This window comes from Eubalaena glacialis, chromosome 14 (genome assembly GCF_028564815.1).
Source record: "Eubalaena glacialis isolate mEubGla1 chromosome 14, mEubGla1.1.hap2.+ XY, whole genome shotgun sequence".
Classification (NCBI taxonomy): Eukaryota; Metazoa; Chordata; class Mammalia; order Artiodactyla; family Balaenidae; genus Eubalaena; species Eubalaena glacialis.
This window is the reverse complement of record NC_083729.1, coordinates 52,987,395-53,013,240: the sequence shown is the minus strand read 5'-3', so window position 1 is coordinate 53,013,240 and position 25,846 is coordinate 52,987,395. Positions and strand designations below refer to the sequence as shown.

Here is a 25,846-nt window from a genome sequence, read left to right as displayed (position 1 = left end):
TGAATTCAGACTGTATTTCAGTGTTAGCCTAGCTCAAGAACTATAACTCTACAGATCCGCGTAAATCTCTCTCAAGACTATGTCTTCACCACGATCCTTCCCTAAAGCTCTCAGTGGTTCTTGGTTGCCTAATCCAAATTCCTCAGCCCAGAAGACGGCTACAGCAGCTGATTCCAATCTGCCCTTGCAGTCTTATCTTTCACTAATCTCTTCTGCTGTAACTGAATTTGCCTCTGGTATTTTACTTATAGAAATGCCTAATTCAAGCCCTAGTTTCTATGTAAATTCCTCAGTCCTCCCCTATCAGAAGAGAGTTTTGGATCTCTTCTCCAAATTTCTCTGAATAGCATTTACTCTTTGCATTTTTCATTGGCCCTTACCATTTTTCTGGCTTATACTCTTAATATCCTTTATGTGTGTTCATTTGGTCTTCCCAAGTAGACAATGTCATCATGGAAGGTGGAACAAACCGGCAAACTGATTTTCACAAGGTGGGTCGATGCACCATCAAGCAGGTAGAGAAATTCAGTTATGTACATCCTCATAACCCAAGAGTCATCTTAACAATTTCCAGAAATAATGCCACGCTCAAACTCTAGGAGACTGAATCATGCTAAGCAAAAGAGCCCAAAGATGATTTATAAGCCAGAATATCAACTCATTTTGCAATGAGAGTAGCCATTTGTATAGGCTCTTTTCCTTCTGACGAAAACCAAGTTACAGATGAGATAGTTCCTAGTAAGCAGAGGCAAGGGGAAAAAAGGGACTTGGCTCTATAACCATGTATTAGTTTTCTATTGCTGCTATAACAAATTACCACAAAATTAGTGGCTAAGAGCAACATAAATTTACTATCTTATAGTTCTGTAGATTAGAAGTCTGACATGGGTCTCACTGGACTAAAATCAAGATGTCAGCAAGGCTCTATTCTTTATGGAGACCCTAAGGGAGAATGTTTCTTTGAGTTTCCTGGCTTCTAAAAGTGCCCACATCCCTTGGCTCATGGCTCCCTTCCTCCATCTTCTAAGCCAGTAATGTCAGGTCACTGAGCTCCTCTTCCACCTCCCTCTCCCACTTTGAAAACCTCTTGTGATTACACTGGACTCACCCAAATAATCCAGGATAATTTCCCCATCTCAAGGTTCTTAATCACATCTGCAATGTCTCTTTGCCATATAAATTAACATATTTTGGGGATTAGGACATGGACATATTTGGGAGACCATTATTCTGCCTACTACAATCAAATTTCCAAAAAGATATTCATGTGAAATTAATATATTAGGTATGACTCTTAACACATATGTAAAATAAGGAAATGTTACTTTTATTCCTAAATTTTCACTCCCATCAGATTAAGGTGATGAGAAGTTAACAATCATTGTTGAGGGCACTTTATGTGGTGCCTATAATGCCACAAAAGTCTTGGTCTCCTGATATACAATGGCACTCTGCTCCATGGGGTATGGGCATTTCTGCCCAAGCAGGACACCTCGGGGTCTAGTTATCCTGATACCCAAATCCACTCTGGGGTCTTGACCCCTCCCTGGGCCCCCAAACTAGTAATGAAATCCCTGGAAATCCAGGACCCTACTCTGTCTGGGAGAATCTCCCCTCTTGTGCACCCCCATTTCATTACTCTTGCAGGCAGGTGCCCCTCTCTTTCTTCCATCTTCTTCACTGGGTTTACACTTTTACAAAAAAACCTGAAGAGCCATTGGCTCTAAACTGCTTTTGTCTTTCCCTCTTGCAAAAATTCCCAGGAATGAAATTACAAAAGACCTAGACACAAAGGACCTGTGTAGAGCAGGGTGGGGTGGGGTTGTGTGTAGGCTGAGAAATAATACAGTGAGCAGAACACATTGCTACAATTAATAAATTAACATCTCAAATACCAATCCTGTGGCATAAATATAGCCTACTATTTTATCTTTTTCCACCAGGATCTATTCCTATTTAAAATAGTTCTTGGTTCATCTTCCTCTTCTTTTTTTGTTTTTAATTGAAGTATAGTTGATTTACAATGTTGTATTAATTTCTGCTGTTCAGCAAAGTGATTCAGTTATACACATATATACATTCTTTTTTATGTTCTTTTCCATTATGGTTTATCCCAGGATATTGGATAAAGTTCCTTGTGCTATACAGTAGGACCTTGTTGTTTATCCATTCTATATGTAATAGTTTGCATCTACTAACCCCAAACTCCCAGTCCACCCTCCCCCCACCCCACCGGCAACCATAGGTCTGTTCTCTATGTCTGTGAGTCTGTTTCTGTTTTGTAGATAGGTTCATTTGTATCATATTTTAGATTCCACATATAAGTGATAACATATGGTATTTGTCTTTCTCTTTCTGACTTACTTCACTTAGTATGGTAATCTCTAGTTGCATCCATGTTGCTGCAAATGGCATTATTTCAGTCTTTTTTATGGCTGGTTAGTATTCCATTGTATATGTGTACCACATCCTCATCCATTCATCTGTTTATGGACATTTAGGTTGTTTCCATGTCTTGGCTATTGTGAATAGTGCTGCTATGAACATAGGGGTGCATGTACCTTTTTGAATTATAGTTTTGTCTGGATATATGCCCAGGAGTGGGATTGCTGAATCATATGGTAGTTCTATTCTTAGTTTTTTGTTTGTTTGTTTGTTTAATTTATCTATTTTTATTTATTTATGTTTTTGGCTGTGTTGGGTCTTCGTTGCTGCACGCGGGCTTTCTCTAGTTGCGGCGAGCGGGGGCTACTTTTCGTTGCGATGCATGGGCTTCTCATTGCGGTGGCTTCTCTTGTTGCGGAGCACGGCTCTAGGAGCACAGGCTTCAGTAGTTGTGGCATGTGGGCTCAGTAGTTGTGGCTTGCGGGCTCTAGAGTTCAGGCTCAGTAGTTGTGGTGCACAGGCTTAGTTGCTCCATGGCATGTGGGATCTTCCCGGACCAGGGCTTGAACTCGTGTCCCCTGCATTGGCAGGCGGATTTTTAACCACTGCGCCACCAGGGAAATCCTATTCTTAGTTTTTTGAGGAGCCTCCATACTGTTTTCCATAGTGGCTGAACCAACTTACATTCCCACCAACAGTGTAGAAGGGTTCCCTTTTCTCCACACCCTCTCCAGCATTTGTCATTTGTAGACTTTTTAATGATGGGCATTCTGACCAGTGTGAGGCGGTACCTCACTGTAGTTTTGATTTGCATTTCTCAAATAACTAGTGATGTTGAGCATCTTTTTTCTTTTTTTTAAATTTATTTATTTAGTTATTTTTGGCTGCGTTCAGTCTTCGTTGCTGCCCGTGGGCTTTCTCTAGTTGCAGCTAGTGGGGGCTACGCTTCCTTGTAGTGCACGCACTTCTCATTGCAGTTGCTTCTCTTTGTTGTGGAGCACAGGCTGTAGGCACATGGTCTTCAGTAGTTGTGGCATGCAGGCTCAGCAGTTGTGGCTCATGGGCTCTAGAGAGCAGGCTCAGTAGTTGTGGCTCACGGGCTTAGTTGCTCCATGGCATGTGGGATCTTCCCAGACCAGGGCTCAAACCCATATCCCCCACATTGGCAGGCAGATTCTTAACCACTGTGCCACCAGGGAAGTCGGAGCATCTTTTCATGTGCCTGTTGGCCATCTGTATGTCTTCTTTGGAAATATGTCTGTTTAGGTCTTCTGCCCATTTTTCGATTGGGTGGTTGTTTCTTTGTTGTTGAGTTGTATGAGCTGTTTGTATATTTTGGAAATTAAGCCCTTGTTGGTCGCATCATTTGCAAATAATTTCTCCCATTCCATAGGGTGTCTTTTTGTTTTGTTTATGGTTTCCTTTGCTGTGCAAAAGCTTATAAGTTTGATTAGGTCCCATTTGTTTATTTTTGCTTTCATTTGTATTGCTTTGGGAGACTGACCTAAGAAAACATTGGAACGATTTATGTCAGAGAATGTTTTGCCTATGTTCTCTTCTAGTTTTATGGTGTTATGTCTTATATTTAAGTCTTTAAGCCATTTTGAGTTTATTTTTGTGTATGGTGTGAGGGTGTGTTCTAACTTCATTGATTTACATACGGCTGTCCAACTTTTCCAACACCACTTGCTGAAGAGACTGTCTCTTTCCCATTGTATATTCTTTGTCAAAGATTAATTGACTGTAGGTGTGTGGGTTTACTTTTTTTTTTAATTTAATTTTATTTATTTTTTTATACAGCACGTTCTTATTAGTTATCCTTTTTTTTTTTTTAATAATGGTATTGTGGTTACTTTTTTTTTTTTAAAGATTTATTTATTGATTGATTGATTGATTGCTATGTTGGGTCTTCGTTTCTGTGCTAGGGCTTTCTGTAGTTGCGGCAAGCGGGGGCCACTCCTCATCGTGGTGCGCGGGCCTCTCACCATCGCGGCCTCTCCTGTTGCGGAGCATAGGCTCCAGACACGCAGGCTCAGCAGTTGTGGCTCACGGGCCCAGTCGCTCCGCGGCACGTGGGATCCTCCCAGACCAGGGCGCGAACCCGTGTCCCCTGCATTGGCAGGCAGACTCTCAACCACTGCACCACCAGGGAAGCCCAAGTTATCCTTTTATACATATTAGTGTATATATGTCAATCCCAGTCTCCCAATTCATCACAACACCACCCACCCCCGCCACTTTATTTCTGAGCTCTTTATTCTGTTCCATTGATCCATATGTCTGTTTTTGTGCCAATACCACGCTGTTTTGATTACTGAAGCTTTGCAGTATTGTTTGAAGTCTGGAAGGGTTATGCCTCCAGCTTTGTTCTTTTTCCTCAGGATTGATTAAAATTTTAATATGAGCAAGTAGTTCTTCTGGTTTTTCCATGATTACTGACTTTAATTATTTAAGTCATAAAAGAACATATTTTCTTTGCAAAATATTCTAACAGTTCAGACATAGTAGAAGTGCTCTTGACCTCCCTCCACCCAGTCCCACCACCTTCCCAGGAGATCACCTCTGCTGGCAGTTTATTTGTATCCTTCTTTTATGATGTTTAAAAGTATATGTAAATCCCTTTGAGCTACTTGAATCTCTGTGTTTATTATTAGTTGTAAAAGTCCCCAGTGACCACAGAAATACTCATTATGGGGAAAGGGAAGTTTTAAAATAGGGGAGCGACAGTATTTGTCATAAACCAGTCCAGCAGCAGGGAAAACCCCAGGCCTTTTTTAGATCTCTGAGAGCTGGACAGGGATGGCTTAAGGTGACTGGCCAGAGGCTGGGAGTGGACAAAGAAAGGAAATCCAGAACAATAGGGTCCCCCCACCTCTGCCCTTCTGGAGGTGGGGCCACTGCAGTCAGTGTGGAGTCAGCCTATTTAACGTAATTTAGGGATTAGAAAGTCACCAGGGTTAAAATATTAAGTCATTACTTTGAATTCTAAGATAGAATATGATGAGAAGAGTGGAAAGGTCTGAGTGTCAGATGCTTCTTTAGGTCCAAACACAGCACTGGAGTTAGAAAGGGACACGGAAGATGGTGCCACTTAAGTTATTTTGCTGCTTACAATTGTAATAGGGATTAAAAACAGATGGGCATTATAGAATCCTTTCATTAAGAAAGTTGCTTTCTGTGTCATTTTTGTATTATCAGGCTATTTTTCCAAAATATTAATTTATTCTCCTGATTGTAAGAAAAAAAAAAAGTTACTGAATTTTACCCCATTCAGGCCAGGAAATATATCTAGAGAGTTGGGAAATTCCTAATCTGGGCTTCTGGTTTAATGGGAAAAGCCTGAGACTGGGACTCAGGTCTTCACTAACCTCTCTGTGATCTCTCACTTAATTGCTTAATGCTTCATTTGCCTCATCTGTAAAATGAGACTGTTGGTACAAATGATTTCTATCATCCTACTGGCTTGAAAATCTATTAGTTGAACCCATCTAGTTAATGTAAGACTGTCAGACTGAATCATACACTCAAAATGAAATGGAGAGTTGGATCAATTGTATGGATCATTCTGGAAAAAAAATGAAAAGTAAATTGGACCTCAATTAGATATATTTCAGGCCAAATTGTTTATTCTGTTTTACTTCTCTGGGGCTGTGAGACCAGAATCCTACCTGATGGATCAAGACAACTGGCTTCTTTTCAGCTCGATTTCACCTAGGGGGGCCCCTCAGAGATTCAAATACTCATACCTAAAAATGCCAGGCATAGTTTTGTTCTATAGGTGCTGGAAAAACAAAGATGTTCTTTCAAACTCAGTGCTAACTAGATCTCACACATAGTGTCTACCACCATTTAGCTAACCAGCCTCTCTCTTACTTTATAAAGTGCCTAAAGAGTCATCTGGGGACCTTTTAAAATGCAGATTCTGATTCAGTAGGTCTGGAGAGAGGCTCATGCATTTCTAACAAGCTCCGAGGTGATGCTGTTGCTGCTGGTCTGTGTTTCACACTTGAAGAAGCAAGGGACTAGGGACTTCCCTGGTGGCGCACTGGTTAAGAATCTGCCTGCCAATGCAGGGACACGGGTTTGATCCCTGGTCCAGGAAGATTCCCACATGCCATGGAGCAACTAAGCCCATGCACCACAACGACTGAGCCTGCGCTCTAAAGCCCACAAGCCACAACTACTGAGCCCACGCACCTAAAGTCCGTGCTCCACAACAAGAGAAGCCACCGCGATGAGAAGCCCGCACAACACAACGTAGAGTAGCCCCTGCTCTCCGCAACTAGAGAAAGCCCACGTGCAGCAATGAAGACCCAACACAGCCAAATAAATAAATAAATATTAAAAAAATAAATTTAGAGAAGCAGGGGGCTAAACCACTAGTCTCTCACTGTCTTTCATAATCCTCTATTTCAAATGCAAGCTATTTTTGATGAAAAATAACTAAAGCTTTAACTGATAAAACTAATGCTGCTTTCTGATAACATTTGTGAAATAAAGCCAGAATTAAAGTCATTCCTAAAATAAATGTGTTAGGTCTGGATGTCTAACATTTTGCTAATAGGTTAGGAAACTTACAAGTGTGTGCCTTTTTCTTTCAATCTATAGATAGACACTTTATACAGAGGCAAAGACTTATTAACATATATAAATCCCTTGATCCCAGGAAAGATTCAAGGTAGTAAGTTGTGAGGATTAATGAGATAACCTACGTGAAAACCCTTAGCCTCATATCTAGTACTTAAAGATACCTAACCAAAAGATACATAACCAAGCAAGACAAAAGATACAAAGGAGAGTTTCACAGAAGGGAAATCTTGAAAGGTAAATAAATATTTGAAAAGATGCACAACCTCATTAGTAATCAGAGAACTGAAAATTCAAACCACAATGAAACACCACTTTATAACCTTCAGGTTGGTAAAAAGAAAAAATATATATATAATAGCACATGCTAGTGAGGCTATGTTTGTTATACACGGCTCATGGAATTTAAATTGGTACAATTACTTTGGAAACAATTGGGCATTACTTGAAAAAGCCGAAGAATATGAATATCTAACCATCTAGTGATTCAAATCATAGCTGGAAATCCTAGAGAAGTTCTTGTACTATATACCAGTGGACATGCACTGAGAGGCTCACGGTATCATTGCTCATAAGAGCAAAAAATGGAAACAAACCAAATGCTCATTTATACTAGAATGGATAGGTGGTTTTATCTTGATGTGATGGAATATTATATAACAGTGAAAATTAAGTACTGTAGTCACATATGTTAGTATGGATGAATCTCACAAGCAATGTTGGGGAATGTGAAACATGGAAAACACAATGAAAACATGAAGTATTTAAGAACATATATATGTGTCATAAAACTGAAGGAAAATAAGAGTGATAAGTACAAAAATCAGGGTAATGATTATATTGAGATAAGGAGAAAGACAAAACTGAGGTTGGGCACCATGAGGAGTTTCAAATATTGACAATGATTGATTTCTGTTTCTCAGCCCACTGCTGAAATGTCAGTTTTCCTCAAGGTTGTCTTGGCAAGATCTCATTCACTCCACAATTCAACTCTTAGGTTGAATGACTCCCAAATCTCTGACTCTATAGCGCCTTTCTGTTGAAATCCAGATCCGTTTGGTTTTTGCTTGTTTTTCTTTTTTACTTCTTCCTATCTTCACCGTCAAAGGCAACACGTACAATATTAAAGTTATTATCCTCACTTACCAATCTATATCCCTTTCCTGTTGTCCCAAGCTGGACACTTGGTCATTCAACCTCTGCCAACATCATGTCAGTTTCTTGTGTTACCGTCTCAGTTAAGGATGCCATTAATCCTATCACCCACACCAAAAATGTGAAGGTCATTTTAAATTCCTCATCCCTACCTCACCTACAACATCAGTGATCAAGTTCTCTCATCTAGACATTTCTCAGACCTCTGCCTTCATATCCAACCTCATCACCACTAATATATGTTATGTGCTCAATCTCAGACTACTGGAATCACCTTCTCTTTTTCTTCCCATCTCTTATCTCTCTCTCCAATCTTCCCCTCTATCCTCTTCAGGCAATAATTTTTCTAAAATGAAATCCTATCTTGTTCCTCCCCTAGAAATCTTAAACAGCTCCCTGTTGTTTTCAGGATAAAAAGCATACCCTTTGTCATTGAAGAAGACATTGCAACATTACAATCATTAATACTAATAACTAACATTTAGTCAGCACTTACTATGGGTCAAGCACCATTCAAAATGCTTTACATTTATTAACTTGTCCTCAAAACAACCCTATTAGGCAGGTATTATTATTATGTGCTTGGCCCATAGTGGGTGATCAATAAATACTGTTAAATGAATGCATTCTTCTTTTACAGATGGGGAAATGAGGCTGAGGCTTAGGATGTTGCGTCATCCAAGATTTCATAGCTAGCAAATGGTAAATTAGTTACACAGGGCAATCTGACTCCAGGGCCTAAATGTTATCCATTATGATACCGCAAGTCTCTTTAAAATCGGAGCCTAACCTACTTTTCTGGCCTCACCTCTGGATACTTCCTAGTGTCCTTTTTCTATCCTAATGACTGTTCTCTGAATTTAGGAAGCAAATTCATACTTGTCCAACTTTATTCAGCTCTTGGCTCTAGAAAGCCTTTCTCTTCCCCCTCTTGGTCAGGGTAGCCCTTCTCAACCTTCAATATCCAACTTCTTCTGTTGGCCTCCTTTACCTGGAGGCTGAATTACTCCCTCTCCTTCTGCTCCTATAGCACTTTATTCATGCCTCTAATTACAGACACTCCAACACTATATTATGATTTATTTATGTGTCTGTACCTCACCAGGTTGTGTTCTCCTTCAAGGCAGGCACTGGGTTTCATTCATGTTTGTATCCCCAGCCTGCCATGTAATCAGGATTCAATAAATATTTGTTAAATGAATGAATAAATGGATGTCTTGGATTTGACTTTACAAAAGATACAGGAAATATTTCTTTGAAAGGACATTCCATATAATCACCTTTCTATGGAAGCTAAGAGCGTAAGATTAAATCTTAATTTAGCAAGGGCCCTTGGCAGGAAACTATTTCAATATCAACAACGTATCTTGCTTTTTGACATTACTTAATACAAGGGTGTCAAGGAATAGTTACAAAGACAAATCATAAGTGCACTGTAATGGAGGGGGCTGAACAAATAAATGGGAATGGTTTGCTGATACTTACAATCCAGGGAATGAAACCTAGCGAAACTTAAAAGCCAAACTAGCCTCAAATATTTTCACTTATTTTTTAAACTTTAGACAAAGGAGTTGGGAATAGAGAGAAAAAAATTACTGGGCACCCTGTGCTAAGTTTGTTTTTATGACTTCTAGTTCTAATGCCTTCTCAGAAACATTAAGGACATCTATTCCCTTATTCTGGATTATGTGTCATCTCTTCTTGGTCTATGAGATGTAGATAACAGCAAGTTCAGTTTCTGAGACCAGTCATTTGGTACGTTATTTGGATCCTTGGGTCTCTGAAAATTGTTAATTCCTGCCAAACTGTCTTACTAGCTTCAAGAGAGATGCATCTGACTCATCAACAGATCCAGAAGTTGCATCATCCTCTTCATTGTTATCCTGGTATAATACTTGACAATTATTCCAGTATTATTTTCAGTAACTTGGTTAAGTCTTTCCACCTTTTCCCTCCCCACCTTCCTCTGTGTAATCAAAAACATCAGTTAAAAAACTCTCAAAAGAACCTTCTCTTTATTCCATTCCACAAATATGACCCAAACCATCAATTCCATGATGATTTTTTTTTAAAAAAAAGCTCGGGCTTCCCTGGTGGCGCAGTGGTTGAGAATCTGCCTGCCAATGCAGGGGACACGGCTTCGAGCCCTGGTCTGGGAAGATCCCACATGCTGCGGAGCAACTAGGGCCGTGAGCCACAATTACTGAGCCTGCGCGTCTGGAGCCTGTGCTCCACAACAAGAGAGGCCATGATAGTGAGAGGCCTGCGCACCGCGATGAAGAGTGGCCCCCACTTGCTGCAACTAGAGAAAGCCCTTGCACAGAAACGAAAACCCAACACAGCCATAAATTAATTAATTAATTAATTAATTAATTAAAAAAAAAAAAAAGCTCAAAAAGAACTATATGCATAGAGATTTCTTCTAGCTATTTGTCACTGCTTCTTTGGTAAACTTAAGCTTCTTGACAAAGGAGCCAGCATAACTAAAAGAACCCTTGGGTCCATGGGCATAGGAGCATCACAGAAGTGCCCACAAATAGACAGACAAGAGCTTTCATGGTGACTCAATCGAATTGTTGAGTTATAACTGACCAAGTGAAAGACTAGTGAGCCGGAGCGATGCAAGATTCAGAGGGAGAGGATGATTAATAGTGCAAAGCCCAAGAGAACGGGGGTGGGGTGTGTGATCCACAACATAGGTGGAAAAAATAGCCTTAATAGGTGGAAAGGAGGGGTGTTATTTTGGAGGCAGGAAGTCGGGGGAGTTCCTTTTAAAGCTTTCTGTTTTCGCTAAGTAGGAGGTGAGGTCATTCTTGGAGGGTGAGGTGGGAGGGTCAAAGATTTGTGGAGGTTTGAAAAGGCTGCTGTGGATAATGGGAAATCCTGCCTAGCCTGGCTGCCCTGAGGGTCCCTTTGCAGGTGGAACCACAAGAAGGCAAGGGAACTGGGGGTCAAAGTGAAGGACCAAGAGCTACAGACTGGAAAAGGAAGGAATGAAGGCATAAAGAACTGGGCCCAAAGGGAGGGAGTGAGAGAGGAGAGGAGGTCAAGGACCCAGGTCTGAGGAGAAACTGAAGATAGGGCAGGGTAGGGGAAAGACTTTGGAACAAGAGTGGGGTCCAAATCATCATTATTACTTTAAATGTAAGAAACAGTATCATACTGAAACAAAATTAAATACACTGCAATTTTGTAATCCTGCATTTGAACATTGGTCTTACTTGTAGATTGCGGTTTTCAAACTTTTCTTTTTTAATGAAATTTTATACAGACCCACTTGGTTGGATCCAGAGTGGGTGATCTAGAGCCCACCTACCCTCTGCCAGCAGCCCCGCAGCAGCCCCTGGGGTGCTTTCGTTGTCCCCCCGGACTCCTCAGAACATGGTTTAAATATCACTGCTATTCAAGTTTTGAGGCTGAAAAAGTTTATATCAAATGAACACAATTCTGGGGCTTCCCTGGTGGCGCAGTGGTTAAGAATCCGCCTGCCACCGCGCTTCTCCTCGCGGTGCGCGGGCCTCTCTTGTTGCGGAGCACAAGCTCCAGACGCGCAGGCTCAGTAGTTGTGGCTCACGGGCCTAGTTGCTCCACGGCATGTGGGATCTTCCCAGACCAGGGCTCGAACACGTGTCCCCTGCATTGGCAGGCAGATTCTCAACCACTGCGCCACCAGGGAAGCCCTGGCTTTGTTCTTGATAGGATGCTGGGTCACCTATTTACTGTCAAAGTCATGATATCATCTCAAGAGCCCGTTTCTATATTTTCCACAGTGAACATGTATTACACTTAGAGTTCATTCTAACTGGAGTCAGAAATGGATTCTGGATTCGATAATGCATCAAGACCCACCAAAAGAGTTAGCACTTGGGAAATCCTCCCCAGGTGTGGAAAACTTCCTCCCCAGCTGTGGGAAAGAAGCAGATAGAGCTAGTTTTCTGTACTATTAGGGCGAAAGTAAGTTTTCTGTCTGAACTATCTCCTTATTTAACATTTGTTAGAGAATAAGACTAGTCCTCTACCTCCTATATTCCAAATGCTAAAATATTTTTCACATAGATTAAAAAATTAAACATGAAAAGTTACAATATATAATTAGAAAAATAAATGTGAACAAAAATTTATATAAACTTATGGCCAGAAAGGCCTAAACAACTCGGGAAAGTCAGAAGCCCGAAAAGAAAAAGACAGATATATGTGACTACAGAAAAGGATGAACAATAGCAATAATGAAAAAGTCCAAAAGCCATAATCAAAATCCTGCTAAAAATATTTGCAACCCGGGCTTCCCTGGTGGCGCAGTGGTTGAGAGTCTGCCTGCCAATGCAGGGGACGCGGGTTCGAGCCCTGGTCTGGGAAGATCCCACATGCCGCGGAGCGGCTGGGCCCGTGAGCCACAATTACTGAGCCTGCGCGTCTGGAGCCTGTGCTCCGCAACAAGAGAGGCCGCGATAGTGAGAGGCCCGTGCACCGCGATGAAGAGTGGCCCCCGCTTGCCACAACTAGAGAAAGCCCTCGCACAGAAACGAAGACCCAACACAGCCATAAATAAATAAATAAAAATTTAAAAAAAAAAAAAAATATTTGCAACCCATATGACAGCATTTTTGAACAATATTCTATCAATACCTATAAAAAATTTTAATTAATAATATTAAATACAAAGATATATGTATTTTATCTTCTAATTTTTAATTAATAATATTAAATACAAAGATATATGTATTTTATCTTCTAATTTTTTTATTTTAAAAATGATCAAGGGACTTCCCTGGTGACGCAGTGGTTAAGAATCCGCCTGCCAATGCAGGGGACATGGGTTTGCTCCCTAGTCCCGGAAGATCCCACATGCCGCGGAGCAACTAAGCCCGTGAGCCACAACTACTGAGCCCGTGTGCCGCAACTACTGAAGCCTGCACATCTAGAGCCCGTGCTCCGCAATAAGAGAAGCCACCGCAATGAGAAGCCCCCGCACTGCAGTGAAGAGTAATCCCCGCTCGCCGCAACTAGAGAAAGCCTGTGTAGAAATGAAGACCCAATGCAGCCAAAAATAAATAAATAAATAAATAATAAATTAATTTTAAAAATCACTTTTAAAATAAATAAATAAATAGGTAAAAATGATCAAATCTATAGAAAAGTTGCACAATTTCATTCCCAGCAAGATATTTGTTTTGCCCATGAATTAGAACAACAAAAGAAGCAGCAGAGAGGTGGGGGAGCAGACAAGTAAACAAACAACTGAGATGCTCTAATGGATTTAACCTAAACTAGGAAAGTATTATAAACACACAGAGGTGAAGAAGGTAAACCAGCTTGGTCAATAAGGAAAGGCTACTCAAGGGAGGTAATATTTAGGGTGCTCTTTACAGATGAGTAGAAGTTAGGCAGATGAATGGCATTCCAGTCAGAGGAAGCAGCATTCATTCATTTATTCATTCATTCCAACAATTACAGGGCTTACTGTGTGCCGGTCAGTGGGCTCTGGAGATGGAACAGTGAACAGAGAGTCAATTCTGTGCCCTCCTGGGGGGACTGATAATAGACAAGTACACAAATAAATGTATAAATGACAAAAAGGATGAAGGATGAGAGAGGGTCTAGGGTGGTATGAGCCTGTTTTTTTTTAATTAATTAATTAAATTTTAACCGTGTTGGGTCTTCGTTGCTGCATGCGGACTTTCTCTAGTTGCGATGAGTGGGGGCTACTCTTCGTTGCGGTGCATGGGCTTCTCATTGCGGTGGCTTCTCTTGTTGTGGAGCACAGGCTCTAGGTGCGCAGGCTTCAGTAGTTGCGGCACGCGGGCTCAGTAGTTGTGGCTCGTGGGCTCTAGAGCGCAGGCTCAGTAGTTGTGGCACATGGGCTTAGTTGCTCCATGGCATGTGGGATCTTCCCAGACCAGGGCTTGAACCCATGTCCCCTGCATTGGCAGGTGTATTCTTAACCACTGCGCCACCAGGGAAGCCTTGTATGGGCCATTTTAAATAAGATGGTGAAGAGAAGGACTCTCTAAGGAGATAACATTTGAGCAGAGACTTGAGTGAAGTAAGGGAGGAACTGTGGAAGGAGGACAACAGCAAGTGCAAAGGCCCTGAGGTAGGCAGTGGGGCCAGAACTGAGTGAGTGGGAGAGAAATACAGCAGGAGATTAAATTAGAGAAATATGCAGGAGGAGATCATATAGAGCCTAGCATTCATCAGCATGGGACTTTGATGGGATCACCAAGGAAATGAGTGTAGAGTTAGAAGTCTTAGAAGTGAGCTGGGAAATACTAATATTTAGAGGTGTGGAAAAAGAGAAAGATCCAGAAAAGGAAACTAAAATAAGAGGAAAACCAGGGATGAATGATGTTCTAGAAGTCTAGTGAGTGTTTTAAGATAAAGAAGTTATTTATTGTGCCAAAATGTAAGGAGTGAGAAAGCCTAGAATGTTCAGGGAGCAGGGAGCAGCTCAGGATAGAGGGAGCAGAATCTGGGTAGGGAATGGCACAAGAGGATGGTCACAAAGCAACTTTCTCAGTCACATACTTTGACAATAATATTGACAAGAGGCCTTAAACATAATACAAAACAAATGTAGAGCACAACTTTCTAAAATTACTTTTACATACACAGGCTCAGTTTTCCCTCTAAGCGACACTATGCAGGACAGCGTTAATTCATAGATGAAGAATTTAGGGCTCAAAGTCGGGGGGAACATGACAGTTTAAAAGATACAATGACCAATGACACAGTTAGGTCACCCTTTCTCTGATTCCACTCCAGTGCTCTTTCTGCTACCTCTGCCTGCCTCCACTCAATGTTAAAAAATTCAGAATAAGCGTAAACCTGATGAACAACTTATTTTTTCTCACAAAAGTTTCCTTAAAAAAACTATCATTAAGAAATCAAGAGTGAAATCAACCCGTAAGATTTCTGATATATGTAAAACTGAAAGAGATGAATCTGTCACCGTGAGGCTTTATTCATAGGGACTAGCTGGGATCAGAACCTAATGGATTCAGCGCCTGGAGATTTCTGTCTCTCTGAAGTGATGGATGTCAAGTCGTTCTTTTTCAGTGGGTCTTTGATCATGTATTTTACTGAGTTATTGAATGTTTTAGCAATCAGAGACTATATTTAGAGACTTTAAAAAAAACATAAATTTGGGAATTTCCTGGCAGTCCAGTGGTTAGGACTCCCACGCTTTCACTGCCAAGGGCAGGGGTTCAATCCCTGGTCGGGGAACTAAGCTCCCACAAGCTGCATGGCACAGCCATAATTAATTAATTAAAATTTAAAAATTTTAAAAACATATAAATATGATGTTCCTAAATATTTCCTTATTTATTGAAAATTCTATCCCACAACTGAATAAAAGTACTGAGTATCTTTTTTTTTTTTTGAGTATCTTTTTTATTTCATATTTTAACTAATGTCCAAACCCACACCTGAGGTCCTTAACAAAACCCTGAGTATGTTAGTGATGGGTTGGAGTTACTTTTCAGCTTTGTAAATGCCTTGCTGCATATTCTTGTTGGAAAGGTATAGTGGCAGGGGTGTGTGAGGAATATGTGTAGAAATTAAAAAATAAATGAAAATTGCTGATACATAGACTTTGTTTACTAAAATAGTTTATATATATATATAGTTTACAAAAAAAGTTTACTTGCTCATTTCACTTTTCCTTTTTTGACGAGCTTTATTTAATTCTATTGTCCAAACAGCCTGCTGTTTTTAATAACTTTCATATGTCTGAGAATCTACATCCACACTGTCCCAAATTCTCCTAATTTACAGCATTTATCTTGTCCATTTTCACTCAATGCAAACCGTAGGAAATTAATAAATATGTTTTTAAGGAAGATAGATCATCAATCCTGAAAGAAGAAAGAATAGATAATATATTATTTCAACTGGATAAACAGGTGGGAAATAATTCATGCATAGTCAAAGATTATTTAAAATTCAAAATATCCCATTATTTTTTTCTTTAAATTATGAAAGGGTTTATAGTTGCAAAAGACTTCAAACAATACAAAAATGTAAAAGCAAAGCAAAAGAATTACATTAGAGAAGCTGTATGATGTTCTATAGCTAATTTTCTTTTTTTTTTAATTTGAGCTTTTTATTTTTTTAATTAATTAATTAATTATACTTATTTTGGGCTGCGTTGGGTCTTCGTTGCTACTCAGGCTTTCTCTAGTTGTGGCGAGCCGCGGCTACTCTTCGTTGCAGTGTGTGGGCTTCTCATTGCCGTGGCTTCTCTTGTTGCGGAGCCCGGGATCTAGGCACGTGGGCTTCAGTAGTTGCGGCATGCAGGCTCAGTAGTTGTGGCTCGCGGGCTCTAGAGCGCAGGCTCAGTAATTGTGGCGCACGGGCTTAATTGCTCCGCGGCATATGGGATCTTCCCAGACCAGGGCTCAAACCCGTGTCTCCTGCATTGGCAGGCGGATTCTTAACCACTGCGCCACCAGGGAAGTCCCAGATTTTCAAATATGCATTATTAAAGTATTTTTGCCTGTACTCTTACTTTTCACTTTTAATAAATTGGTAATTAGTTATCCTAATTACAAATGGTTAAGACCACAGACTCTGAAGCCAATTGTCTAGATTTCAGCCCTGCCCTGCCACTCTCTAGCTGTATCTATGACCTTGAAAAAGTGACTGACCCTCCTTGTGCCTCAGTTTCCTCATCAGTTAAGTAGCATCTATCTCATGGGACTGAAACAAGGATTAATTGAATTGATTTACACGAGGAATTTAAAAGAATGTCAGGCAGAGAGTATACACTACCTAAGCATTAATTTTTATTAGAATTATAATTTTTCTTTCCCAGTTATGTTGTGTGCCTCTTGTTAGTATACAGTCGGCCCTCTGTATCTGTGGGTTCTGCATCTGTGGATATACCATTTTATATAAGGGACTTAAGCATCTGTGGGTTTTGGTATGGGTCCTGAAACCATTAATCCCCCTGAGGATACTGAAGGACGACTGTGTATCATCTTCCTATTTACAGTTGGATACATTTTTGGACTACTGATTCATCTGTTTAATCTTGCCCTTATACCACACTGCTTTAATTATTATTGCTGTATAATATATGTTAACATCTGTTATAATATATGTTAACATCATGACTCCCCTTTTCAGAATTAAAACATATGTATATGTGTATATTTATTTTTCATTTTTTTACATGAAAACACTTTCTCAAATTTAAAATTATTTAGTTTAGTTTTGTTTTAATGGTATTAAACCTATAAGATAATTAAGTGACCTCTTTCAAATATGTAATTTCCTCATCCAATAACTTAGTCTGTGTTTTCAGTTATTCAAGTCTTCTTTTAATAAAGAAGACAAATAAAATTTTATATTTTTCTTCATATAGGTCATACTCTTTCTTTGCCAAAATTACTTCTAGGTACTTTATATTTTTTGTGGTTATTTTGAATTGTCTCTTTTTCATCATATTTTTATTATTCTTAGGATATAGGAATGGTATTAATGTGTGTGTATTCTCTTATAGCTTCCCATTGGATCCAGCACTATTTTCGATTTCCTGTATCAGGAGGTAATCAAATAATTGTATTAATTTGAATCAATTTTTAAAGTTATCTAGCTATATAATCATGTTCAAATAATGATATAGTGCCTTCTCCTTTTGAATATTTTTACATCATATTTAATACATGTTCTTTTGCGTCAGTCAGAACTTCTAACACAATATTATAGGAAAGTGGCTACAACTTACATCATAGGCAGAAACTAATCTCCCTTATACAGAAAAAGCTTCTGACCCAGAGAAAAAGACCAACAAAAGAGAAACAGATAAAGGGTGTGAATAGACAGTTCAGAAAGAAGGAAATATAAGCTCTTAAACATTAAAAAAAAAAAAAAAAAGCTCAACTTCACTTACAATAAGAAAAATGCCAAAAAATGGTGCCATTTTTTACCCATTAGACTGGCAAATAACCAGAACTTCATTAACACTGTGTGTTGAGAGGCCGTGGGAAAACAGGTGCCCTCACCCACTGCTGGTGGGAATGTAGATTGATTTAATCCCTACAGAGGGCAGTTTGGCAATATCTGTCAAAATTACACATGCCCTTTGACCCAGCAGTACCACTCCTAGGAATTTATCCTGCAGGTATACTTGCACACGTGCTAATTGACCTATGTACAAGGTTATTCATTGCAGCATTGTTTGTAATAGGAAAACACTGGAAACAATCCAAATGTCTATCAATAAGGAATCAGTCAAATAAATTGTAATATATCCCTGAAATGGAATACTATGCTGTCAAGAAAGAATGATGTGGTGATGATACAGAAAGATCTCCAAAATATATATCACTGACTGAAAAAAACAAGGTGTGGAACAGTGTGTATGGTATGCTACCTTTTGTGAGAAAAAAAAGGGGCAAATATTTTATAATAACTATAAATGGAGTATAACCTTTAAAAATTGTGAATCACTATTTTGCACACTATAACTTATATAATACTGTACATTAACTATACTTTAATTTCTAAAAATTAGAAAATAAAATTTAGGTAATTTCTGGCAGTCCAGTGGTTAGGACGCTGCACTTGCACTGCAGGGGGCACGGGTTCGATCTCTGGTCGGGGAACTAAGATCCCACATGCTGCATGACACGGCCAAAAAAAATTTTTTTTTAAGTAAATAAATAAATAAAATAAAATTCTAAAAAATTTAAAGGCAAAATAAGAGTATATATTTTTATTTGTTTATTCATAAAGAAATTCTGGAATAATGCATACAGTAATTATAACTGGGATTAGCTTTGGTAAACTGGGCTTGAGCTAATGGGAGACAGGAGTAGGAAACTTTTTTTTTTAATTAAAGTATAGTTGATTTACAATGTTGTGTTAATTTCTGCTGTACAGCAAAGTGATTCAGTTATACATGTATATACATTCTTTTTTATATTCTTTTCCCATTATGGTTTATCACAGGATATTGAATATAGTTCCCTGTGCTATACAGTAGGATCTTGTTATTTATCCATTCTATATATAATCATTTGCATCTGCTAATCCCAAACTCCCAATCCATCCCTCCCCCAACCCTCCTCCCCGTTGGCAACCACAAGTCTGTTCTCTATGTCTGTGAGTCTGTGTCTGTTTCATAGATAGGTTCATGTGTGTCATATTTTAGATTCCACATATAAGTGATATCATATGGTATTTGTCTTTTTCTTTCTGGCTTACTTTGCTTAGTATGATAATCTCTAGTTGCATCCATGTTGCTGCAAATGGCATTATTTTGTTCTTTTTTATGGCTGGTTAGTATTCCATTGTATATATGTACCACATCTTCTTTATCCATTCATCTGTCGATGGCCATTTAGGTTGTTCCATGTCTTGGCTATTGTGAATAGTGCTGCTACGAACATAGGGGTGCATGTATCTTTTTGAATGATAGTTTTGTCTGGATATGTGCCCAGGAGTGGGACTGCTGGGTCATATGGCAACTCTGTTTTTAGTTTTTTGAGGAACCGCCATACTGTTTTTCATAGTGGCTGTACCAACTTACATGGAGTGGGAAACTTTTAACTGAACCTGCTTATTTTTTGAAATGTTTGAACTGTGAGAATGCATTGTCTATTCAGAAAAACATGTGGAAAAAACATGTGAATGTATTACATATTCAACACTTTTAAAATTTAAATCAATTTTTAAATTGGCTATTATGGCCCCCTTTTAAATTGTTAACAGGGCATGGTGAAGTGGCTGGACATATTCCCAGGGACTCACTATGTCAGCTGTTGTATATCTATGTGTAGCTTTCTGCTTTGAAGTTAGAAGACCTGGATAAGCTGGATTCAAATACTGGCTGTGGCCTTAGGCAAGCTCCTGAACCACCACACGGGGTTGTCATGAGAATTGACTGAGCGAGATAATGTTGTACAGGTTTTAGTTCAGAGCCCAGCATGTACTAAGTGGAAATGTTTGTTTTCATGTTTTCTGAGTGTTGGTGCTTTCTCCTCCCTCCACCCAAGGCACCTGGTACCCACATCCCTTAAAAGCGCTTGTGCTCTGTGGTAACAGTGGCTTGTAAGTCTGATCCATTGAAGGCAGACACCCTGTTTTACTCAGCTCTGTCGCTGCAGTGCCCCACATATCACCTGGCAGGTAGTAGGCTGTAGTGAGCGTGTAATAAATGTGTTCCTTCTTTCAGCAAAGATCTGTTGAGCACCTACTATTTGGCGAGGTACTCTGCTTGCTGCTGAGCACTGAGGAGACCTGTGGTCCTGTTGACAGTCTAGCAGAGGAGACAGACATGAAACAGATACTGGATTGAAGTGGGGTGAGTGAGAAGAAAGGTTAGTACCTAAAGTATAAGGAGACCCTGAAGGGAGGGGCTGATCATGGAGAGTCTCCCTTAGAAACTGGCTTTTAAAGTAAGAATTGAAGATAAATGGAATTACTTTAGCCAAGATTACAGAATGTTGCAGGAGACGGAACTGCCTTCTCAAAGAAAAGGGTTTTATGCCACTGGGAAACCAAAAGGCCAGCTGACCCTTAGGGAGTGAGGAGGAGAGAAACATCTGCAGTGGCTCTGGAGGTAGACTTGATAAGACTTGTTAACACTGGTGTCCTTGATACTAAGAACAATGGGTTTCCATTGAGGGTTTTAGGCAAGAGAAAGAATTGATTAGATATGCATTTCTTCAAATCTTTCTGGCTGCTCTAGAAAGATCAGGCAGCTTTTATAACTGTTGAGGATAATGATGGCGACTAAGTGTGTAAATGAATGAATAAATGAACCCCAAACAATAATTCATTGCCAATTATGTTCAAATAGACTATAATACAAATTCACTTGGTTTGCACATTCTTTTATATTTCACTGAGACCGTACCCTCTCTAGATCTAGGAATTCACAGATCTCTTTGACCTATAGATTATTAACCATTTCTAGAGTGGTTACTTCTATAGATAGATTCTATTACCTGTTGATATAAGTTTGCTGTAGAGGATAATCAAATCGTGAAACTCTGAGGTGACCTCTCCTTCTGCCCACATGTGGGTAGGCCAGACAGTCCTCATTATACTCTACCCCAACACCTCCCCCTGCTAACACATCACACAGTTACTCTACTTAGGAGAAGCCTCAAAGAACTTTACAAGAAAAATAAGCAAGTGTATAGTTCTGGCAGAGAAGCAAAAGCAAATATGGAAACTAAGGAATAGCAGAGTAAAGCCAGTTTCCCTCTTAATTGGTGTGATTTTTACAATAACTCTTAGGCTGCCTTAAGCATCTAGAAATCAATTTGGGTAACAGTTCAGGAAGTGGTATTCGGAATTACAATATCATTAGGGAGTTTCTAGTCTAACAGTAACTATCTAGTACACTTGGCCAAAGTTAATAGAATTAAAACGATGTAACAAAAGACCCTGTTTGTCTTATCAAAGTAAAAAAAATAATACTAATACACAATTTTAAACTCTGGAATTACTTTTATTCTGTTATTCATCTTGTAAAGAATTTGATATTATTGCTAATACAGATGCTAAGTAATAAAGTTCTGAATGTCTGTTTAGAAGGTTATGACTTTAGGGGGAAATATATATTTTTTTCTTCCTGTGACATTCTAAAAAAGGAAAAAGCCATTGTTTTATAATATAATTAATGGTGTAGATATCAATTGTGGTGCTTCAAGCTGTGTTAATCTGAAGGAGTGAAAATTCTATGGACAACGATCAAGATTTTAAATGTCTTGGACTTCCCTGGTGGCGCAGTGGTTAAGAATCTGCCTGCCAATGCAGGGGACACAGGTTCGAGCCCTGGTCTGGGATGATCCCGCATGCCGCCGAGCAACTAAGTCCATGCGCCACAACTACTGAGCCTGCGCTCTAGAGCCCACGAGCCACAACTACTGCGCCCGTGTGCCACAACTACTGAAGCCAGCGTGCCTAGAGCCCATGCTCCGCAACAAGAGAAGCCACTGCAATGAGAAGTCCGCGCACCACAATGAAGAGTAGCCCCCGCTCGCCACAACTAGAGAAAGCCCGCACTCAGCAACGAAGACCCAACGCAGCCAAAAATAAAATAAATAAATAAATATATATTTTTTTAAGTCTATGGAAAAAAAGATTTTTTAAATTTTATTTGTTTATTTATTTATTTATGGCTGTGTTGGGTCTTTGTTTCTGTGCGAGGGCTTTCTCTAGTTGCGGCAAGTGGGGGCCACTCTTCATCGCGGTGCACAGGCCTCTCACTATCGCGGCCTCTCTTGTTGCGGAGCACGGGCTCCAGACGCGCAGGCTCAGCAATTGTGGCTCACGGGCCTAGTCGCTCCGCAGCATGTGGGATCTTCCCAGACCAGGGCTCGAAGCCGTGTCTCCTGCATTGGCAGGCAGATTCTCAACCACTGCGCCACCAGGGAAGCCCAAAAAACAAAAAGGAAGAAAAAAAAAAAAAAAAAAGATTTTAAATGTCTTATTACAACACATTTCCTCACCAGAGGGAGAGGCTGTAAACGCCATCTGAAAATGAATTTCAAACACTGGACTCTCCTTTCAGAGAGACTTGATGAGGTTGATAAGCACCCTCTGTGACAAAATTATTCTTTGGTTCTGAGGGGTAGTTATTTGGTAATTATATAGAACTTGAATTTTTTGTTTTTAAACCAGGGGAAACACGGTATTTTGATGAAGTGACAAGTACTTTATCTCACTAATATTTAAAAGCCAATTTGTCATGATTACAATTTATCAATCAAAGATGAGTCATGAGAACAGTGTGTCTTTGGAATGCCTGAGAATGCCTGGTATCATGGATTATACATAGACGTTTAGAAAACCCCCGGTGACTGATAAGTAATAAATAATAATAATAAGAAGAAGGGGTAGAATTGAATGTTTACCAAGTGGGAGGCACTTTTATCCAAGCTTACAAGTATCACGTGTATTGAAAACCATTTCTCACAATGAAGTAGATCCTGTTGTTAGCCTCATTTTACAGATGGGGAGGCTGGGTCAAAAGAGTATGGGGAACTTGCACAAAATCACAGAGCTAGAAGGTAGTGGAGCTGGGATTCGAAATCAGACATCTGCCCCAAGAGTCTTTAATCATTATGTTGTTTCTAAAATATGGGGTGACTAAAGCTGAGGTTTTCAAGTAGCAGGCCATAGCCCACCACTTTAGCGAGTCTTTAAAACATAATTAGAATAGAACAGAAACTACCAGAGTACAACACAGTAATGTTTCGTAGAAATACTGTCCTGTTTCAGTCCTTTATGTGCAGTCATGTGGATTAGGTCATAATGTAAAATGTATTTCTTACTGTGGGTTGAGGTAAAAAAACTTTGCAAGCCCACTAACCTGAAACATAGTTGATGGTGTTTTGTTTTTTTTTTAATTATCAAATCAAAAGCATTGAATTAACTAGTCTCTTAAGTTCTCTTTACTAGTTATAAATTGTAAAAAAATTTGAGAAAGATCACTTAAATTTTATCTATCATTTAAAAACTTGACCAACTAAAAGTTTTTAAAAACCTAGATGTAAGAAAAAATTTAAGGCAATAAAATTAATAATTTGAGATCTCATATGGTGAAGCATCTATCTTTCAATTAAAATGTGAATATCATAGTTCAAACTATCCTCATCTTTGGTCCTTTTTATGCTTTTCAATATTTTCAAGCAAGTAGAGTTGGACTGGTGTGTAGTTAGGTTTAATTGTGCAGGTAAAATAAGATAACTGATATTTTCCCTTTTTGGAAAACTGATTCTGTTAGGTTCGTATCTGTGATAATCAGGTATTGTGATGTACTTTTGCATTTGACACTTTTACATTTTAAAAAATAATCTAAGCTCCTTTCGCAGTTTATCACCAAGAGTATGCAAATGCAAAAGATGAATTAGTCTTTGTGACTTTGTTTCTTATTTGTGTGTATGACTAGTTGTGACCTTGCTTGAAAATCTTTTTAACAGGATATTGAACTTGGAAAGAAAATTTGTCATCATTTCTTTGATTGCGGAAATAATTAAGTAAGGTTGAAGAATGAATCAAAGCATTCATTTTGTAGGCTAAATGTGTTTATTATGTTAACTATTAAGATTGTTGCTGATTTCCAATAATGGGCTATTGATTAACTATAATGACATCCTCCATCACCTTCGACACATCTTTTTGTGAGCTGGTTTGCCCTATAACTTCTGGAATCATAGTTCAATATTTTATGAGTTACAAGAATATTTCTGGAGGGAATATGAAATTCAGGATTTTTCTGTATGGAAAGCACACAACATTTTTTCTGACATTTCTGACATATCTAAGTGACAAGATTTCTCCAAACAGACGTAGCATATAATAGCATGCAATATACTTTCACATTGCTTGGACAAGGGATCTCTATGTAATATGATTCTAAGTGGCTAGTTGCACAGACTTTTCTCTTTGTACAAATTGAGTAAAATGAGATCCTTTTAATCATTTGCTTTAGAATAAGTCTCCTTCCTTCGAGGAATAATAGGGGTTTTTATAAATTGATTATATTTGTCTTTTTTGACAACAGGAACACTCCACCGAGCTAGCCTTTTTTTTTTTTTTTATAAATTTATTTATGTGTTTATTTATTGGCTGCGTTGGATCTTCGTTGCTGTGCGCGGGCTTTCTCTAGTTGCGGCGAGCGGGGGCTACTCTTTGTTGCAGTGTGCGGGCTTCTCATTGCGGTAGCTTCTCTTTGTTGCGGAGCACGGGCTCTAGGCACGCAGGCTGCAGTAGTTGTGGCACGCGGGCTCTAGAGCGTAGGGTCAGTAGTTGTGGCACACGGGCTTAGTTGCTCCGCGGCATGTGGGATCTTCCCAGACCAGGGCTCGAACCAGTGTCTCCTGCATTGGCAGGCGGATTCTTAACCACTGCGCCACCGGGGAAGTCCCTGAGCTAGCCTTTTCTGTTGTTTTTCAGTCTTTTGTAAATCTAAGTTGTGTGAGTTATATGTTTGTTTTGTTTTGAAGAGTAAGGATTTATCAGCTTGAGCTTGTGTGTAGCTATAGTTTCATTCACTCATTCATCTATTAATTCAACAAATATTTATTGAACACTTAATCTATAGGTAGGCACCATAGGTAACTTAATGGAATACAAAGCCATATATTGCAGAGTTCCTGCTCTTCAGAAGTTTAGCACTTGGTTGGGGAGGGAAGATGCACAACCAATGAACCACCAAGTTCTGCCAATTCTACCCCCTTAACATTTCTTGAATCTTTCCACTTCCTGCTATCCTCAAGGCTGCTAGATTAGTTCAGGCCATCATCAGCTCTTCCTTGGTCTTCTGCAATAGTCACTCTAACATATCTCCTCATCCCCAGTCTTCCTTCCTTCAAATCTATTCTTTACAAGGTTCTTTCTAAAACGCTAATCTAATTTCTCCTGTCGCTGCTGGTTAGCTCAGTTGGTTAGAGCGTGGTGCTGATAACGCCAAGGTCACGGGTTCGATCCCTGTACTGGCCACGGGCGCTTTTACTCCTTACCACCCAAGGTGGTTGCACGTCTCTAGCTGAGACTTGGAAGGCTCAGGTTACTTAAAGAAAAAAAAAAAAAATCAACACGTCTAATTACTCATTTTCCTAAAACCCCTTAATGACTCACTATTGTCCTCAGGATGAAGTCCAAATTATCAAACTGGCTGCATCTGTCCTTGCTTCTCTCTTTTGTCCCATCTCTAGCCATTCATCTTCTTCAACTGCATTTTCCAAACATTCTGAAT

At 39.4% G+C, this 25,846-nt stretch overlaps 1 protein-coding gene and 1 non-coding gene across 4 annotated transcripts in view; both read left to right on the top strand.

Moving 5' to 3' along the window:
* XPO1 (exportin 1) overlaps window positions 1-25,846 on the top strand; it is a 163,848-nt gene that overhangs the window by 80,492 nt on the left and 57,510 nt on the right. Inside the window, exon 1 of one of the 3 annotated variants that reach the window (XM_061210923.1) lies at window positions 20,326-20,437. The exons of 1 other annotated variant lie outside the window; for it this stretch is intronic. The gene's annotated coding sequence lies outside the window, so the exon portion shown is untranslated. Of the gene's footprint in view, window positions 1-20,325; window positions 20,454-25,846 lie in introns of those variants that run through there. One more of the 3 variants, XM_061210922.1, reaches the window with a different exon arrangement.
* On the top strand, window positions 25,517-25,590 carry TRNAI-GAU (transfer RNA isoleucine (anticodon GAU)). Its single transcript has one exon. It is a non-coding gene; the product is annotated as a tRNA-Ile (tRNA).